This window comes from Aquarana catesbeiana, linkage group LG12, assembly GCF_042186555.1.
Source record: "Aquarana catesbeiana isolate 2022-GZ linkage group LG12, ASM4218655v1, whole genome shotgun sequence".
Taxonomy (NCBI): Eukaryota; Metazoa; Chordata; class Amphibia; order Anura; family Ranidae; genus Aquarana; species Aquarana catesbeiana.
In genome coordinates this window covers 973,396-994,599 of record NC_133335.1, presented here as the reverse complement: position 1 = coordinate 994,599, position 21,204 = coordinate 973,396, and the positions used below count along the sequence as shown (strand labels likewise).

General features: G+C 48.2%; 1 protein-coding gene across 1 annotated transcript in view; it reads right to left on the bottom strand.

Moving 5' to 3' along the window:
- LOC141113793 (sterile alpha motif domain-containing protein 9-like) overlaps positions 1-19,082 on the bottom strand; it is a 112,176-nt gene extending 93,094 nt beyond the window's left edge. Inside the window, exon 1 of the mRNA XM_073607079.1 lies at positions 18,978-19,082. The gene's annotated coding sequence lies outside the window, so the exon portion shown is untranslated. The remainder of the gene's footprint in view (positions 1-18,977) is intronic.
- Positions 19,083-21,204: the final 2,122 nt, after the last annotated feature.

The following is a 21,204-nucleotide window of genomic DNA, read 5'->3' as shown; positions in this document are numbered from 1 at the left end:
GTCTGGGGGAATGGGGACCATGCCGAGTGTCTGGGGGAATGGGGACCATCCCGAGTGTCTGGGGGAATGGGGACCATCCCGAGTGTCTGGTGGAATGGGGACCATGCCGAGTGTCTGGGGGAATGGGGACCATGCCGAGTGTCTGGGGGAATGGGGACCATGCCGAGTGTCTGGGGGAATGGGAACCATGCCGAGTGTCTGGGGGAATGGGGACCATGCCGAGTGTCTGGGGGAATAGGGACCATGCCGAGTGTCTGGGGGAATGGGGACCATGCCGAGTGTCTGGGGGAATGGGGACCATGCCGAGTGTCTGGAGGAATGGGGACCATCCCGAGTGTCTGGGGGAATCGGGACCATCCCGAGTGTCTGGGGGAATGGGGACCATCCCGAGTGTCTGGGGGAATGGGGACCATGCCGAGTGTCTGGAGGAATGGGGACCATCCCGAGTGTCTGGAGGAATGGGGACCATCCCGAGTGTCTGGGGGAATGGGGACCACTTGCCACTTGTGTTGGATCTCCTAACAAAATGCTATCATGAATTAGGCACAGACCATTTTAAAGGGGCCATACCACCAAAAAAGTGTTGTACTGTTCCTGCTTCAGTGAATCCATATGCCCTCTTTAATGCCTGCATAGTCTCTAACAAACTTGCCTCTGTCAATTACCTTTTCCCTCTCCAACTCCCTCAACCTACTTATTATTACTGAAACCTGGATGCAGGAATCTGACAATGCGTCTCCAGCTGCCCTCTCTTATTGTGGCCTCCACCCAGACCCAGCGGATGAAAAGCAGGCAGAGCTGGACTTTTACTTTACCAACAAAGCACCTTCCAAGTTGATCTGCACGGTTAATCGTCAAGAATCGTTATTGCAATTTTTTTCCCCATTTCGATCTTGACAAAGTATTTCCCGATCTTTCTATGCAGAGAATTCCATGCGGTACATTCAGGAATGGGAGCTGGAGATTGCCTACAGACGGCTGCTCAGCAGCAGGGCTTGGGTCACTTTGCCTGGGACTATCGGGAAGTACCAGCTGACAGCTCTGAAATCCTTGCTGAAGTATCGGCAATGGGGCAGAGTAACAGTGTGCTTTGCCCACCACCACCCGCAACTATAGAATTGGAGCTCTTATGATGGATGCAGCAAGTATTGACTCACCTTGACGAACCTGTTTCTGCAAAGGACAAGCTTGAATGGAGGAATCCGTGTATCCAGCAGCCAGATGAGGCAATGGGAGATGGACAAGTTGGCTCATCTCCCCAGTGGCAGACCCACAGTCTGGGAGCAGAGGAGGCCGTACTCCCTCAGTTAGCCAAAGCGGAGGATGTGGGGTCCCCAGCATAAGCGCTGGCATCAGGGCAGAGTGTTGCCAACCTCTGCCCAGCACCTTCAGTGGCTCTGGGGATCCAGGGGGAGAATAGAGAAGAGGTGGTCCTCCTCCCTCGCCAGTGGCAGATCCATGGTTCGGAAAAGAAGGTGGCCATCCTCACTCCCCAGCAGCAGTCAGAGATGCAGGAAGGGGAGAAAGCTGTCCCCTCTCCCCAGTGGCAGGCCAAGAACTAGGGAGAATAGGTGGTCGTCCTTCCTCCTCAGTGGCAGATCCACAGTCTGGGAGTGGAGGAGGCCGGCCTCCCTCTCCAACAGTTAGCCAGAGAAGATTATGTGGGGTCCCCAGCAGAAGCGCTGGCATCAGGGCAGAGTGCTACCAACCTCTGCCCAGCACTGGCAACAACTCTAGAGTTCCAGGGAGCTGGGGCAGGTGGCCCCTCTCCCCAGCAACAGGCGGACGTAGTGAAGCTCCTACCCCCAGCTGAAGCACTGGCAACAGGGCAGAGCACCGCTAGCCTATGCCTGGCTCCTAAAATGTCTCCACAACTTCAGCTGGGATAGTCGGTCCCTCTCCCCAGCAGCAGACTCATCTCCAGACTGGTAAAGACCACACAGCTGAAGCACTGGTAGCCGGACAGATTCCACGGCCTCTGTCCCTCACCTACTGATGACAACTATTTGCTGCGGCCCAAAATGGAGATCATGCGGACGGACTATGTGGGTTTACTCTGCCTGACTAATGTATTTCCAGACCAGGCGGAGGTCTGGGATCTGGTTAGTCTACTTTGGATGGGGGAGAAATGTGACAGACCCAACCAGGACAGTGGTTTTTCGAGGGGACTGCAGGGTAGCCTACTGACTATGAGCCCTGGTTTTTGAGGGGGCTCTATTCTTGAAAGGTATGTGCCTGAGGGACCCTTGGAATGGCCTTGCTTTGGATTTGGGTCCATGTTCCCTGAAAACACACAGACTTGGGACTTTTTGCCCCAATCCAGCAATGACTGTTTTAGACTGTGTGAGCAGATGTTAATATAGTCGGATCCAAATAACCTGGTGCTGGGGTCTCCTGTTACAATGTGTTTATTGTTAAAGCGAGTTCCACACAAAAATGGAACTTCTACTTTTCCGGTTCCTCCCCCCCTCCGTTGTCACATTTGGCACCTTTCAGGGGGGAGCAGATACCTGTATAATACAGGTAATTGCTCGCACTTCCGTTGATAGATCGCCGCAGATTCCGCGTCGATCTATGCTATGTCTGGCCCCTCCTTCGTCCCCCCCCTGCTGTCTTCTGGGAGACACACAGTTCCCAGAAGACAGCAGGGACCAGTAAAGACACGCAGCAAGACTCATGCATGTGCAGTAGGGAACCAGGCTGTGAAGCTGCAAGGCTTCACTTTTTGATTCTCTTACTGAAGATGCCAGCGCCTGCACCTGAAGCCGAGGGACAGATGGGCTTTGGGTGAGGACATCGCTGAACTCCAGGACAGGTTAGTGTCCATATATTAAAAGTCAGCAGCTGCAGTATTAGTAGCTGCTGACTTTTAATAAATTTTTTTCCGGTGGAACTCCGCTTTAAGTATGTCTCTCCTATTGTGTACCTCTTAGGTGCGAATTCCCATTGTTTCTGTCTGTCTGATCATCTCTTGGAGATGTGACTAATATTGTGTCCACTTTACCTTGTTACAGAACTATTGTGGGATGTTATATGTTTATGTTGATTAGCTTACTGTTTAATTAGACTGATGTTTATGTTGGCTGTTCCTTAGCTATGTTTATTATTTTACTGTTTGCATAACGTGATCAAACTTATCTGATCTTGCATGGTATAAATTTTGTGTGAATTTACAATAAAGAGTTCAAGTTTGCACCTAAGCTAGAGTCGCCTAGATCTTGGGTGTTCAGCTATAATACCCGGTTCTTTAGTCCAGACTGGAGGAAGCTGTATCATGACAGAGGCACACAAGCTGGGTGCTAGACATTCCGTCACACTCCCCACATCCAATTACTGGCTAAATCCTTCTGCCTCAACCGCAACATTGTCAGAATTCGTTCCTTCCTGACTAACACCACTACAAAACAACTTATTCACTCCTTGGGTTATATCCCACCTTCACTACTGCAATTCCCTTCTTGCTGGCCTACCTTTACACAGGCAAGCCGTCCCTTCAGTCTACTATGAATGCTGCTGGTGGACTAATACACCTTACTAACCAATCCGTGACTGCTGCCGCTCTCTCCCAATCCCTTCACCGGCTTCCACTCAGTGTCCTCCACCCCTCTCTGCCAATCACTCCACTGGCCTCCATTCATTGTCCTCCACCCCTCTCTGCCAATCCTTCCACTAGCCTCCATTCACTGTCCTCCACCCCTCTGAAAATCCCTCCAATGGCCTCCATTCAGTGTCCTCCACCCCTCTTTGCCAATCCCTCTACTGTATTCAATTGAGTGTCCTCCACCCCTCTCTGCCAGTCCTTCCACTAGTCTCCATTCAGTGTCCTCCACCCCTCTCTGCCAATCCCTCCACTGGTCTCCATTCATTGTCCTCCACCCCTCTCTGCCAATCCCTCCACTGGTCTCCATTCATTGTCCTCCACCCCCTCTCTACCAATCCCTCCACTGGTCTCCATTCATTGTCCTCCACCCCTCTCTGCCAATCCCTCCACTGGTCTCCATTCAGTGTCCTCCACCCCTCTCTGCCAATCCCTCCACTGGTCTCCATTCAGTGTCCTCTACCCCTCTCTACCAATCCCTCCACTGGTCTCCATTCAGTGTCCTCCACCCCTCTCTGCCAATCCCTCCACTGGTCTCCATTCATTGTCCTCCACCCCCTCTCTACCAATCCCTCCACTGGTCTCCATTCATTGTCCTCCACCCCCTCTCTACCAATCCCTCCACTGGTCTCCATTCATTGTCCTCCACCCCTCTCTGCCAATCCCTCCACTGGTCTCCATTCAGTGTCCTCCACCCCTCTCTGCCAATCCCTCCACTGGTCTCCATTCAGTGTCCTCTACCCCTCTCTGCCAATCCCTCCACTGGTCTCCATTCAGTGTCTTCCGCCCCTCTCTGGACAAAAAGTTAGATGTGTTTCACGCAAATGTTAGCAATTAGGCTACTTTTACACTGGGGCGGTGCGCCTTCTCTTTTTAGTGGCGCTTTACCGTCGTTTTTGCAGCGCTATTCGGCCGCTAGCGGGGGGAGCTTTTAACCCTCACTAGCGGCCGAAAAAGGGTTAAAAGGTGCACTGCCCATGGATTTCAATGGGCAGGGGCGCTTTAGGAGCGGTGTATTCACCGCTCCTACAGTACCTCTAAGATGCGGCTAGCAGGACTTTTTTTACCGTCCTGCCAGTGCACCACTCCACACTGGAGTGAATGGAGCCGCTCTTTCAGGGCGCTTTGCAGGCGCTATTTTTAGCATTATAGCGCCTGCAAAGTGCCTCAGTGTGAAAGTAGCCTAAGTCATTGGTGATACCTCTTTGTCCCCTGCTCCATCTGTCAACTACTTGTCATTAAGGAAGGGCTCCGGCGTGTTCGCACAGCCCGCCAGGAAGTCGGCACTGAGCTAATCACAGGCAGTGAGACATTTCCCGATCTCTGCAGCCGCACATCGGGAAAATGTCTCACTGCCTGGAATAAACGCAGCGCCGACTTCCTGGCGGGCTCTACGCGTAGACTGTGCGAACACGCCGGAGCCCATCCTTACTTGTCATATGAAGCTTCAATAAAAGGATTTTTGGAAGTGCAGCCGTCCGGAATCATTCCCTTATGTTACACAGCATGTGAGCTGGGCTAGCACCTGACTAGTGTGTGTGTGTGGGGGGTAACCAGAGACTCGCTCACCTGGAGAAGATTTTCTTATACCTGGAGTCACCTCCATCAGATTATCCTCCACAGCTATATTCCCCCCATTAGATTGTAAGCTCCATGAGCAAGGCCCTCCTATATGTATTGAACTGTATTGCAATTGTACTGTCCCATGTTATATTGTAAAGTGCTGCATAAACTGTTGGGGCTATATCTATAATAAGCCCATTGATTAGTTCTGTTTTTATGTTTCCATTGGTTAAAGTGGGTGTAATCCCTCCATCCCCAGTGAAGTGACTGGCCTCAGGTGATACACAGAGATGACACAAAATCTCCTACATAAGTTGTACCCATTTACCTGCAACTTGTTTCCTTTACAGATGTTTAAAGTCAAGAATTTATACAGCTTGTCTGAGCTTCATGAAAGCTGGCAGTGGAGAGCTGAAGTTACTCTCTGCAGAGCTCAGTGAGAGCTGATGGGAGAGAAGGAACACACCCCCTTCATAAACAAACAGACCAGGGGCTGTCAATCACAGGGTGTGTGCTGGAGCTCCCTTCCTTGTCACCCTTTTTCTCTTGGTGTCAGGAAAACTTGTCAGAATAGCAGAGGAAGGGGGAGGGGGTAGGAGACTCATACAGATAGCAGAGGAAGGAGGAAGCAGACAGAAATGACACTTAGTGCTCTGGACTGAGACAAGTACACACTATAGAGGGAGATGCTTTGTTCAGATTTCATGTCTGAGGTTTACAGCCACTTTAACTGGTTTTCATTTCTGATGAGGGAAAATCTTAACCGTCCTAAACCTGTTATACATGATTGTAGACATTCTATGTAACTACAGCAGAGAGAACAGAACACGTCTATTTACAGACATATCCTCATTCCTGATATTCATTATCTGGGTGTGACCCCCGACTGACGGCCGGAGTCCCAATACAGAGTCACATCTACTCCATGGAAGAGAAAACCACAAAATATTATCTATTATTCCACCACTGACCTCTCTGCAGAACATCGCTCCCTCCCCTCCCCCTCCTGACAGATCCATATTGATATATTAGCTTTACGACCCTAGCCTGTGTCTGGCCTGGCCCTGGCCATCTCCTCCCCATATTCAGGTGTCTCACATCAGACCCAATAATGACCAACTGAGAAATGCATCCCAGCTTAGGCTGTCTATAAATTTATGGCAGCTTATGGGGTGGCGCAGACATCATGGCTCTTTCCTGAGTGGCTCTGTCACGAGTGATGCGCAGTTTCACCGACGCAGTTTAACGAAAGCAGGATAACTAAAGCTGCATGAACAACAAGAACTCTGCTCCACTCTGCAAGACCACAAGCAAACCAACTTTGAAATTTATTTTATATTAGGTTAGTTTCCCACTCTCTAGCCTCTAACATGCTCCTTATTCTCTTCCTTCTCACATTGGTGTCTTCTATCCTCAAATTATCTTTACTCTACCCCTCCTCTCTTCCCTGCAGCATGCACATATCACCCTCACTCCTACCCTCTCCCTACTATGGCACCCATCATCTCCTGCATTTGCTGCACCCACATGCTGACATAAAGTCCAGGGCCACTAGACACGTGCACTCATGCACTTCCCACTCCCACCTTGCCTTCCTCATCCTCCTCCTTCTCCTAGTCTCAGGTGATATTTCTCCTAATCCTGGTCCGCCATTTTGCAAATGCAAGCCACATATCCAATACCCCTCCCCCTCTGGCAACCACCGCAATCCACTCAGTTTAATTTCTATCCCCCTGCTTCCTCAAAGCACCCCACCAATCTCATGTGCCCTGTGGAACGCCCGCTCCATCTGTAACAAGCTAACATCTGTACATGACCTCTTCATCTCTCATGGCTTGAACATACTGGCCATAACAGAAACCTGGCTGCAAAATTTTGACTCAGCTTCTCCTGCTGCCCTCTCCCATGGTGGTCTCCATTGGACTCACTCCTCCAGACCCAACAGACAGAAAGGAGGTGGAGTTGGCTTCCTTCTGTCCCCACAAAGCACCTTCCAAGTCCTTGCTGTCCCTCCCTCTCTATCCCTCTCTTCTTTCGAGATGCACTGTATTCGTCTGTTTTCTCCCATTTCTCTGAGGATTGCAGCAATTTATAGGCCTCCAGGACCGGTATCGCGCTTCATTGATGACTTTGCTGCCTGGCTACCCTACTTTCTCTCCTCTGAAATACCCACCATTATTCTTGGTGACTTTAACATTCCTGTCAATGTCAACAGCCCAACTACAGCTAAACTTCTCAACTTAACCTCATCTTTTGACCTAACCCAATGGACACATACTTCCACTCACTCCAATGGTAATACCCTTGACCTTGTATTCTCCCATCTCTGCAACCCTGGCAACCTCACCAACACCCCCTTTCCTCTATCTGATCACAACCTCATTACTTTCACTGTATCCTTGCCTCCAACCACCCATCCCTCCAAGCAGCAACCAATTACTTGTAGAAACCTTCGCCACTTTAACCCTTCTCTTCTCTATTCTGCTACTGACAACCTATATGACATAATCTCTCCCCTGTCCTGTCCTGACCTGGCCACTTCTGTCTACAACAGTTCACTCTCATCATCACTAGATGCACTTGCTCCCCTAACCACACGCAGAATTAGGCCCCGACCGTTACAACCCTGGCAAACTGACAACACTAGAAATCTCAAGAGACATTGCCGTGCTCTTGAACGACTGTGGCGTAAAACCAAATGCCTGCAAGATTTCACCCTATATAAATCTGCCCTTCTAAAATACAATTCATGCCTCCATGCTGCCAAACAAGCCTACTCTGTCTCTCTTATTAATTCCTTGTCATCCAGTCCCCGTCGGCTCTTCTCAACCTTTAACTCTCTGCTTCGTCCACCACCCCCTCTACCCACTAACTCACTCACTGCCCAAGAGATTGCCAATCACTTCAAAGACAAGATCAATGCAATTCGTGAGGACATCTCCACTGTGCGTACATCTTCCCCACCCATCATACCTTGCCCAGCAGCACATTCAACCCTCTCCTCTTTTGAATTGGCTACTACGGAAGAGGTTACAAAAATTTTCTTGAATGCCCACCTAACCAATTGTCCCTTGGATCCTGTTCCCTCACAACTACTACGGTCACCCTCTTCTTCTATCCTATGCTCCCTCACCCACATCTTCAATCTCTCCCTTTCTAGTGGCATTTTCCCCTCCCCTCTAAAACATGCACAGATCACTCCCATACTTAAAAAGCCCTCACTGGACCCCACCAACCTGAACAACTTAAGACCCATCTCATTACTCCCATTCACCTCTAAACTTCTAGAACGCTTAGTCTACAACCGTCTTAGCTCCTACCTCAATGAAAATAACCTTCTTGACCCCTTACAGTCTGGCTTTCGCTCGCAGCACTCCACGGAAACTACCTTACTAAAACTCACTAACGATTTACTAACTGCTAAAACCAACAGCCAGTACTCCATACTCCTACTACTTGACCTCTCTGCGGCCTTTGATACTGTTGACCACCCGCTCCTTCTCAATAAACTACATTCCCTTGGCCTCCGAGATTCTGCTCTATCCTGGTTCTCTGGCTATTTATCACAGCGCTCCTTCAGTGTCACCTACAACTCTGTCTCCTCCTCTCCATTGCCCCTTTCTGTGGGGGTCCCCCAAGGCTCAGTTCTTGGACCCCTTCTCTTCTCTATCTACACCACCTCCCTTGGTCACCTAATAACTGCCCACGGCTTCCAATACCACTTATACGCTGATGACACCCAAATCTATCTGTCTACTCCTCACCTCACTCCTTCAGTCTCCTCTCGCATTACTAACTTACTAACTGACATATCAGCATGGATGTCGCACCACTTCCTTAAACTAAATCTCTCTAAAACTGAGCTATTAATATTCCCCCCCGCCCGTGCCCCCCTCCATGACTTTTCCATCAAAATCAACAATGCAACCATCAGTCCCTCCCCTCACGCCAGGGTACTAGGTGTAATCCTAGACTCCGACTTGTCATTTCAGCCTCAAATCCAATCATTGTCAAAAGTTTGTAGAATTCACCTCCGTAACATCTCTAAAATTCGCCCTTTTTTAACAAATGAAACCACCAAGCTCCTCATTCACTCCCTTGTTATCTCCCGCCTTAACTATTGCAACTCCCTTCTCATTGGCCTACCGCTCCATAGGCTATCCCCTCTTCAGTCTATCATGAATGCTGCTGCCAGACTTATCCACCTTACCAACCGCTCAGTGTCTGCCAACCCTCTACTTCAATCCCTACACTGGCTCCCAATCACCCAGCGAATTAAATTCAAAATTCTAACCACAACATACAAAGCCATTCACAACTCTGCCCCAAGCTACATCACTAATCTTGTCTCCAAATATCACCCAAATCGTCCTCTCCGCTCCTCTCAAGACCTCCTGCTTTCAAGCTCTCTCATCTCCTCCTCCCATGCTCGTCTCCAGGATTTCTCCAGAGCCTCTCCCATCCTCTGGAACTCGCTACCTCCATCTATCCGGCTAGCCCCTACTCTTGCTACCTTCAGGCAATCCCTGAAAACTCATCTCTTCAGGAAAGCCTATCACGTCTCCAGCTAATCTCCTACCACTTCCACCAGCTCATTCCCCACAGTTACAACCTTTTGTACCACCTACCCCACCCTATTAGATTGTAAGCTCTTCTGAGCAGGGCCCTCTTAATCCTATTGTATTGTATTGTATTATATTATAACTGTATTGTCTCCCTTTTATATTGTAAAGCGCTGCGTAAACTGTTGGCGCTATATAAATCCTGAATAATAATAATAATAATAATATTCTGCAGGTTATCCCATCACTGACCTCTCTACAGATCTGCAGAACATCGCTCCCTCCCCTCCCCCTCCTGACAGATCCATATTGATATATTCTGCAGATTATTGCACCACTGACCTCTCTACAGATCTGCAGAACATCGCTCCGTCCCCTCCCCCTCCTGACAGATCCATATTGATATATTCTGCAGATTATTCCATCACTGACCTCTCTGCAGAACATCGCTCCCTCCCATCCACCTCCTGACAGATCCATATTGATATATTCTGCAGAACATCGCTCCCTCCCCTCCCCCTCCTGACAGATCCATATTGATATATTCTGCAGATTATCCCATCACTGACCATGTGAGGGGAGTCACTGTTGGGCGCAGGGTGACCAAGAAAAGAATGAACCCTGAGAATATATCTTGGATTACTTAAAATGGGACAGTAATATTTATCCACAATATCTTCCAGGATGAGCCGAACACCCCCCCCTGTTCAGTTCACACCAGAACATGCGAACAGGCAAAAAATTCATTCGAACACGTGAACACCGTTAAAGTCTATGGGACACGAACATGAATAATCAAAAGTCCTAATTTTAAAGGCTTATATGCAAGTTATTGTCATAAAAAGTGTTTGGGGACCCGGGTCCTGCCCCAGGGGACATGGATCAATGCAAAAAGAAGTTTTAAAAATGTCAGTTTTTTCGGGAGCAGTGATTTTAATAATGCTTAAAGTGAATTTTTTTTTTTAAATGGCGTGGGGGTCCCCCTAAATTCCATACCAGGCCGTTCCGGTCTGGTATGGATTTTAAGGGGAACCCCACGCCAAATTTTTTTTTAAAAATGGCGTGGGGTCCCCCCAAAAATCCATACCAGACCCTTATCCGAGCACGCAACCTGGCAGGCCGCAGGAAAAGAGAGAGAGAGAGAGAGAGCGCCCCCCCCGAACCGTACCAGGCCACATGCCCTCAACATTGGGAGGGTGCTTTGGGGTAGCCCTCCAAAGCACCTTGTCCCCATGTTGATGGGGACAAGGGCCTCATCCCCACAACCCTTGCCCGGTGGTTGTGGGGGCCTGTGGGCGGGGGGCTTATCGGAATCTGGAAGCCCCCTTTAACAAGGGGACCCCCAGATTCCGCCCCCCCTGTGTGAAATGGTAAGGGTACCCCTACCATTTCACAAAAAACTGTTAAAAATGACAAGAGACAGTTTTTCACAATTCCTTTATTTAAAGTCGTCTTTTTTCCATCTTCTTTCTTCTATGTTCCTTCGGGTTCTTCCTCCATCTTCTTCCTCCGATCCTCTGCTTCTTGCTCCAGTGTTCTCGTCCGGCATCTTCCTCCGCGGCGTCCTCTTCCCTTCTTCGTTCTCGGGCCGCTCTGCATCCATGATGGGAGGCTCCCGCTGTGTGACGCTTCTCGTCTTCTGACACTTCTTAAATAACGGAGGGCGTAACGGGTGACCCCACCCCACTCTTACGTCACAGGGAATGCAGAGCGGCCCGAGAACGAAGAAGGGAAGAAGACGCCGCGGAGGAAGATGCCGGACGAGAACACCGGAGCAAGAAGCAGAGGATCGGAGGAAGAAGAAGATGGAGGAAAAAACCGAAGGAACATAGAAGAAAGAGGATAGAAGAAAGAAGATGGAAAAAAGAAGACTTTAAATAAAGGTATTGTCAAAAACTGTCTCTTGTCATTTTTAACATTTTTGACAGTTTTTTTGTGAACTGGTAGGGGTACTTTTGTACCCCCTTACCATTTCACACAGGGGGGGGCGGGATCTGGGGGTTCCCTTGTTAAAGGGGTCTTCCAGATTCCGATAAGCCCCCCGCCCGCAGACCCCCACAACCACCGGGCAAGGGTTGTGGGGATGAGGCCCTTATCCCCATCAACATGGGGACAAGGTGCTTTGGGGGGCTACCCCAAAACACCCTCCCAATGTTGAGGGCATGTGGCCTGTTAGGGTTCACGAGGGGGGGTGCTCTCTCGTCCCCCCCTCTTTTCCTGCGGCCTGCCAGGTTGCGTGCTCGGATAAGGGTCTGGTATGGATTTTGGGGGACCCCACGCCATTTTTTAAAAAATTTTGGCGCAGGGTTTCACTTAGAATCCATACCAGACCTGAAGGGCCTGGTATAGATTTTGAGGGGGACCCCCACGCCATTTTTTTAAATTTGGCCGGGGTTCCCCTTAATATCCATACCAGACCTGAAGGGCCTGGTATGGAATTTAGGGGGACCCACCATTTTTTTTTTTTAATTGTGGTTCGGGGTTCCCCTGTGGGGAATTCCCATGCCGTTTTTATCAATGAACTTTTATGTTTATTGTCAGACCGTCAATTCATTAATAGCCGCGAGTAGTTTTAAATGACTTTTTTCCCTTGAAATGTCATTTTGCTGTCAGACTGTTCTAAACACGGGAAACATGCGCCCCTTTACAGGCATACTATAGACACCCCCCAGGTACGAAATTTAAAGGAATATTACACTTTTATTGTTTCACTTTAAGCATTATTAAAATCACTGCTCCCGAAAAAACTGCAGTTTTTAAAACTTTTTTTTGCATTGATCCATGTCCCCTGGGGCAGGACCCGGGTCCCCAAACACTTTTTATGACAATAACTTGCATATTAACCTTTAAAATTAGCACTTTTGATTTCTCCCATAGAGTTTTAAAGGGTGTTCTGCGGCTTTCGAATTTGCCGCGAACACCCCAAATTGTTTGCTGTTCGGCGAACTGGCGAACAGCCGATGTTCGAGTCGTACATGAGTTTGACTCGAACTCGAAGCTCATCCCTACCCAGGATATATGTAAAGACTATTCTTGGTTTGTTTGATTCTGAACTCCACATGTTAGTTGAGAGAGCTGATCACATTGGCCTCTAGAACTGGGTAGGAGGCGGACAGTCTACTACTACTGTAGTTTGTTGCCTACTAGGCTGAGGAGGGGGGAGATCACTGTTTGTATTGTTAATTGTAATTATCTCCTGCTATTGCGAGGAGTCCTGTGTTTCTACTAATGTGTGAAGCTCGGTGACCACAAGTCTGACCTGTAGTGAAATCCTGATTAATCATACAATGCCCAGGAGGGCACGGAGTCACATCGGCTGCTTTAAGGGATTAGTTAATTAGTTCATGTTAATTCTTTTTCTGGTTACAGTTGTATTGTTAGAGTAATATGAGCAGGAGGGGGGACCTCCTCTTCTACTGTATATAAGACTTGTATTCTGGTTCTAATAAAAGAGTCTGATTCCTGTCTGACGCTCCGTACAGAGCCTCGTCTCGTACTTGGGGGGAAGAATTATTCGTATGGGTTTCTTGTTCGGCTGATCGGAGTGTTCGGTAGCTGCCTTTGTGTTCGGAAATGGAATGTCCTAAACGGCTTTAACCCCTTTCATATTTGGGGTGTCGTTACAACTGGTGGCAAGCAGCAGGATGATTCCCACAGCCCAGAAGGACAGCTACAAGAGGACACAGGCCAATGGAAGCACAGTATGAACGGCTAAAGCGCTCTACCCTCAAGGACTTATTGGAGAACCGGGACCGACCGGCCAACAATCGTAAGAAGAGGGATCGCAGATCTAGTCGAAATGGATAGAGCTGAAAGACCCAACATAACCGAAAGGCCCAGCCTAACAGACAGGACACCCGAAGAGGCAAGTTTTGATCGGGCTGTTAACATAAGACTGGCACATTATGGCTCTAACCCTACAGCGGAGATCATAGACCGAGTTATAGTGGCTGTGGAGGCAAATTGGCTACAGCAAAGAGGTGCTGCAGCAGCGGGAGTCACAGCAGCACCAACTGAAAGGAGAAAGGTACATTTTGCTGCTTTTAAAACTTTCATTGAAACAGAAGGGCAGATAGATGGGTACCTTGCAGATTTTAAACGGCAATGTGCCCTACACCGGGTGCCCACAGAGGAATGGGTTACCATCTTGTCTGGGAAATTGTCCGGCCAGGCCAGTGAAGCATTCAGGGCCATCCCAGACGAGGAGATTATGAACTACGGGCTGGTAAAAGAAGCACTTTTGGCCAGGTATGCTGTCACACCGGAGGCATACCGCAGGCGGTTCCAGGAGATGAGCAAGCAGACTGGAGACTCATATGCCGAGTGGGCATGCCGCCTACATCGCACGGCATCCCACTGGGTCGCTGGATGCCAAGCAGTATCCGGGGAAGAGGTGCTGCAGCTGTTCCTGCTGGAGCACTTTTTTGACAAGCTGTTCCCAGAAGTCAGAGAGTGGGTCCGGGACCGAAAACCTTTCACCTTGCCAGAAGCAGCTCGCCTGGCGGACAAATACACAGACGCCCGCAAACTGGATAACCCTGTGGTCAAAACAACAGCTCGGGTGGATTATCGATCAGCGGCACCCCCTCCAGCTGGCACCTACCAACCACAGTCATACAGTCCTACAGCACCACCTCCAGTGGCCACTTATTCTCAGCAGCCCAGGTTCAACTCCCAGGACTACTCACAACCCATCAGGTGTTTTTGGGTGTAAACAGCTAGGGCACAAAAAAACAGACTGTCCGTTGAATCCAGCCAGGCAGTCCCAGTCGTGGAGAAAGCCAGCAGGGGGGAATTCCTGCACATCCATGCCTGTGGCTCACTGCATTAAGGAGGAAGAACATTGGGGCATCCTGCACGAGGCTGATCCAGTGCAAGCAGCTAACCACTAACCAGGACAACAGGCAGCAACACAGGCAGACTGTCCAGGTTAATGGAAAGGTAGCCAATGGCCTACGTGATACTGGCGCCACCATGACCCTACTACAGAAGAACCTCATCCCAGAGAGTCAACACACCGGAGACACTGTAGCCATAAGGGTAGCAGGTGGCACTGTTTTCCAGCTACCCATTGCCCGTGTTCACCTGGATTGGGGGGTTTATTCGGGACACATGAATGTGGGGGTGATGAAGGATTTGCCAGCAGATGTATTATTGGGGAATGATTTGGCCCCCCTCATTTCTGCTTACGCCCCGATGGGCACTGCTGAATCCAACCCAGTGACTACACGTGACCAGACCCGTGCTGTTGGAACCAGCCCGCTTGCTGCTGAGACCCAGGTAAGACTATCTTACCCGACATGTACCTTAGATCAGGCTCCCCTAGGCTGGGATATCCCAGAGGCATTCAGGAGGGAAACCCGGGAGGACCCAGCCTTACATGAGTATAGGGCTAAGGCAGATACTCAGGAAAGGGGAATAGATGGGAGCTTTATGAATGGGTGGGGGATAGACTGTATAGGATCCCTAAGCCATCCCCCAGAAGTAAAGCCCCTTTGCAGAAACGACAGCTGGTGGTACCTAAGAAATACCAGCTGGAGATTCTGCGAATCGGGCATGATATACTACTAGCAGGACATCTAGAGTCCCGTTGCACAGCCCATAGAATTACAGAATTTATTCTGGCCCAATTTTAACCAGGATGTGCGACAGTACTGCAAAACGTGTGACACATGTCAACGGGTAGGTAAGCAGGGGGACCACCCTAAGGCCTGACTTATGTCCATGCCTATTATTGTGGAGCCCTTTTACCGCATAGCCGTTGACATTGTGGGTCCCTTGGCCAGGCCTAGTCCATCCGGGAAGAAGTATATTCTCACCGTGGTGGACTTCGCCACCCGCTACCCAGAGGCAGTAGCTATGTCCAACATTGAAGCAGAGACAGTAGCTGATGCCCTGGTTAGATATTTACTAGAGTGGGGTTCCCTAAGGAGATTCTCTCTAACCAGGGAACCCAGTTTACCGCTGTGCTCACCCAGCAGTTGTGGAAGGTGTGCAATATTAAGCGCTTGCTGAGCTCACCTTACCACCTCCAGACTAATGGTTTCTGCAAGCGCTTTAACGGGACCCTCAAGCAAATGCTGAGGACCTTTTCGGATGCTTGCAGAGACTGGGAGAGATTCCTGCCTCACCTGTTATTTGCGTACAGAGAGGTACCCCAGGAATCTACTGGGTTCTCTCCCTTCGAGTTACTATATGGGAGAAGGGTCCAGGGACCCCTCAATCTCATTAGAGGATACTGGGAAGGAGAGACAGAGCAGGAGGGGACCCCCATAGTGCCCTATGTTCTGGAACTCAGAGACTGCATGGAGCAACTGTCTCTGATGATAAGGGAGAATCTCCAGGCGGCCTCGGGGAGACAGAAGAGATGGTACGATCGGGGGGCCCAACAGCGTATCTTCCAGGTTTGGGCAGAAAGTCTTAGTGCTCAAGCCTGTGAAGACCGACAAGATGCAGACATCTTGGCAGGGCTCGTATAAAGTAGTAGCCCAGGTATGTGATACTACCTATGTTATTGCCAGCTGTGAAGATGAAAAAATCCAGTGAAACTTTCATGTGAACATGCTGAAGGAGTATCAGGAACGGCAGGAGGATGTTGCTGTAGTATGTGCCCCTGCTACGGACGATCCTGAAAGTTTACCCCTCCCTGACTTACTTACTGAGAAAGACCCTGACTGACCTGACGAAAAAGAATTTACCTAGGCAGGTCCTATGGTCTCCAGCTTGTGAAGCCGTGTTTCTAGCCCTCAAGCAAGCACTTGTAAATGCCCCTGTCTTGGCTGCCTCAGTACCTAACAAACGTTTCCTTGTCCACACAGACGCTTCCATGTTTGGACTGGGGGCTGTGCTGAGCCAAATTGGGGAGGATGGAGGAGAACACCCTGTCGCATACCTGAGCAGAAAGCTATTACCCCAGGAAGTGAGCTATGCGGCAGTGGAGAAGGAATGCTTGGCCCTGGTCTGGGCCCTTAAAAAGTTGAACCCTTATTTGTATGGACAGGAATTTTCATTAGTCACCGACCACAACCCATTGGTCTGGCTTAACTGGGTCTCAGGAGACAATGGCAGGTTGCTGCGGTGGAGCTTAGCCCTGCAACCTTACAATTTCACCATCTGCTACCGACCCAGGAAGCAAAATGTCAATGCTGATAGGTTGTCCCGGGAAACAGATGTCAATCCGGCCTCCTAGTTCCGGACATCCCCAAGTTGACCCGAGAAGGATCAAGTTGGGTCTGCCAGAGTGTTCCACAAGGAGGGAGCCATGTGATGGGAGTCACTGTTGGGTGCAGGGTGACCAAAAAAAGAATGAACCCTGAGAATATGATTGGATTACTTAAAATGGGACAGTAATATTTCTCCCCAATATCTCCCAGGATGTATGTAAAGACTATTCTTGGTTTGTTTGATTCTGAACTCCACATGTTAGTTGAGAGAGCTGATCACATTGTCCTCTAGAACTGGGTAGGAGCCGGACAGTCTACTCCTACTATAGTTTGTTGCCTACTAGGCTGAGGAGGGGGGAGATCACTGTTTTTATTGATAATTGTAATTATCTCCTGCTATTGTGAGAAGGTGTCCTGTGTTTATACTAATGTGTGAAGTTCGGTGACCACAAGTCTGACCTGTAGTGAAATCCTGATTAATCATACAATGCTCAGGAGGGCACGGAGTCACATCGGATGCTTTAAGGGATTAGTTAATTAGTTCATGTTAATTCTGTTTCTGGTTACAGTTGTATTGTTAGAGTAATATGAGCAGGAGGGGGGACCTCCTCTTCTACTGTATATAAGACTGTATTCTGGTTCTAATAAAAGAGTCTGATTCCTGTCTGACCCTCCGTACAGAGCCTCGTCTCGTACTTGGGGGGAAGAATTATTCGTATGGGTTTCTTGTTCGGCTGATCGGAGTGTTCAGTAGCTGCCTTTGTGTTCGGAAATGGAATTTCCTAAGCGGCTTTAACCCCTTTCATACTCAGGGTGTCGTTACAGAGTCAGACCTCTCTACAGATCTGCAGGACATTGCTCCCTCCCCTCCTGACAGATTCATGTTGATATATTCTGCAGATTATCTCATCACTGGCCTCTTTACAGATCTGCAGAACATCGCTCACTCCCCTCACCCTCCGGACAGATCCATATTGATATATTCTGCAGAACATCGCTCCCTCCCCTCCCCCTCCTGACAGATCCATATTGATATATTCTGCAGATTATTCCATCACTGACCTCTCTACAGATCTGCAGAACATCGCTCCGTCCCCTCCCCCTCCTGACAGATCCATATTGATATATTCTGCAGATTATTCCATCACTGACCTCTCTACAGATCTGCAGAACATCGCTCCCTCCCCTCCCCTCCTGACAGATCCATATTGATATATTCTGCAGATTATTCCATCATTGACCTCTATAAAGATCTGCAGAACATCGCTCCATCCCCTCCCCCTCCTGACAGATCCATATTGATATATTCTGCAGATTATTCCATCATTGACCTCTCTACAGATCTGCAGAACATCGCTCCGTCCCCTCCCCCTCCTGACAGATCCATATTGATATATTCTGCAGATTATTCCATCACTGACCTCTCTACAGATCTGCAGAACATCACTCCCTCCCCTCACCCTCCGGACAGATCCATGTTTATATATTCTGCAGATTATCTCATCACTGACCTCTCTAGAGATCTGCAGAGCATCGCTCCGTCCCCTCCCCCTCCTGACAGATCCATATTGATATATTCTGCAGAACATCGCTGCGTCCCCTCCCCCCTCCTGACAGATCCATATTGATATATTCTGCAGAACATCGCTCCTTCCCCTCCTGACAGATCCATATTGATATATTCTGCAGATTATTCCATCACTGACCTCTCTACAGATCTGCAGAACATCGCTCCCTCCCCTCCCCCTCCTGACAGATCCATATTGGTATATTCTGCAGAGCATTGCTCCCTCCCCTCCCCCTCCTGACAGATCCATATTGATATATTCTGCAGATTATTCCATCACTGACCTCTCTACAGATCTGCAGAACATCGCTCCCTCCCATCCCCCTCCTGACAGATCCATATTGATATATTCTGCAGAACATCGCTCCCTCCCCTCCCCCTCCTGACAGATCCATATTGATATATTCTGCAGAACATCGCTCCCTCCCCTCCCCCTCCTGACAGATCCATATTGATATATTCTGCAGAACATCGCTCCCTCCTATCTTTCCTGGTACATTATTATATGTATATTGGTCACTTACATTGTAGAGAGCTGCGCTCATCTCGGTGATGTTGGTGGGAAGTGAGTAATTTCCTGTTTTCACTTTATATTTTATACTCCGTGAGTTTCATTTCTCTGGTCTTACTAGGCAGGAAAGGGAGGGACGGATAACAAGATACAATAGTGATATCACTGAAGTTCCAACAAACCAGTATAGGGATCCATGCACACTAGCTTTTTGTTTTCTGCTCCTAGAAGTGAATAGTTGTCCTATGTCTCCATGTATGCTACTTTAAGCATTTTTCAAGCTTCAGCATTTAGGAGCAGAAAAAAAACACAAAATGCTCCTAAATGCTTTTTTTTGTGATTTGTTTTTCTTCATGTACTGTAAAAAATGCAAATAGGACACTTACAGGCTCTTTTCACACTTGTACGACTTGTCCCGTGATTTGTGATGGCAAAGGCGCATGACAAGTCGTTCCCCCGCCATGATTTCCAATGACTACCATTTATATCTGTACGACTTCAAAGTAGTCCCTGCACTACTATGGTCCGACTTCTGCGCAATTTCTCCCTCCTTTTTGTGTCTGTGTCTCCCCCCTCTCCTGCCTCGTCGTTGAGCTTTCTTTTTGGGCAGGGTTGGGGGGTGATCACTAAAAAAGAGGGGGTAGGGGTGGGAGATATATGTTTATTGGTCGGACTGTAAATGGGGGGTGATGAGATGGCGTGGATACTGGGGTGGTCCGCATATAAAACCCACCATAAGTGATAAACCACTGGTCACCTACAGACGGGCTAAGAATATAAAGGCCCAAATAGCACCAAGCAAAGTGAAAACAGCACGCCCCACCGCCAGTGCCCCGTTAACCTTCTTTAACATCAAAGGCATGTATCGATGTAGGAAGCCCCTCTGCCTCACATGCGCCCATGTTACACATAGGCAAAAAGACTTCCATCATAAGGCTAAACTATATGTCATCCCCGACTTCTTCAATTGTGGTTCAGATTATGTGGTCTATTGCCTCACATGCCCCTGCGGCCTACTATACGTAGGCCGCACTATACGCCCGCTCCGCAAAAGGTTTGGTGAGCATCGTAACCTTGTAGAGAAGGGCATTGACAAGCATAGTGTACCAAGACATTTTAAAGAACATCATGGACAAACATCTTCAGGGCTACGCGTGTGGATTATTGAGTCTTCCACCCACCCTCCCTACCGCTGAACGCTACAAAAGGTTGTGTGAAAGAGAAAACTACTGGATATACACACTGGACACTTTATCACCAGGAGGCCTCAATGAAGGCATTGAAATTAACATTTTGCTGTGACCCCAACCATATCCCTGCCTCATCACATCATCTCATCTCAATTCACCATGTATTGTTTCATCCATTGTCCTACCTGTTGTCTCATTTATTGTTTTATCCATCATCTAGTCACTACCCCATTAACTTACAGTCTACGTGGAGCACGTGTATGGGTATACCCGTCTCCCACCCATTACCCCTATCCACATAGCCCTAGTGTATAACACATACCATTTTTATTTTTATTTTTATTCCTAATTTTATTTTTATATTTATTTTTATTAAAATTTTTATTTTTAATTTCTTTATTTTTATATTTTTATTTTTATCTATTTGTACCTGTATTTGTATTTTTATTTTTATATATATATATTTATATTTATTTATATTTCTATATATTTTTATTATTTTTACTTTTATTTATTTATTTCCCAGTATTTCCCATAGCATTCCTCTCATTCCCAAATACCCGTCTAGAAACCCTCCCCCCTCCTTTTGTCCCAATCTTACGCGTCATTTAAATGTGTATATATGTGTGTGTGAAGGGATCCTTTATAAACGGTTCTTTGTGTTTACACACGTATATACATTGTACATGTTTTATCCCTTTTCCATCATTGCGTCATTTCTTCTCATATATACCACCAATCTCTCCCTATAATTATATACCTATTTAATTATATACAATTTTCTGCATTTTTGTATTCCCTTCCCATATATGTTATCGTGTATGTATGTGTGTATGTATATGGATGTGTGTGTATATATATATATATATAATGTATTTTGTTCCCGTCCACTATGATCAATACAACATTCCTCTTCCTATAGACCGCCTTCTCCTTACCCCACAATCCATATACACATATATGTTCTTACCACAACACACTCATTTGCATATCTCCTTCCCCCCCCTCCTCACTCCCTGCCCCGCCCAATCCCCGTCTCCCTTCACTCCC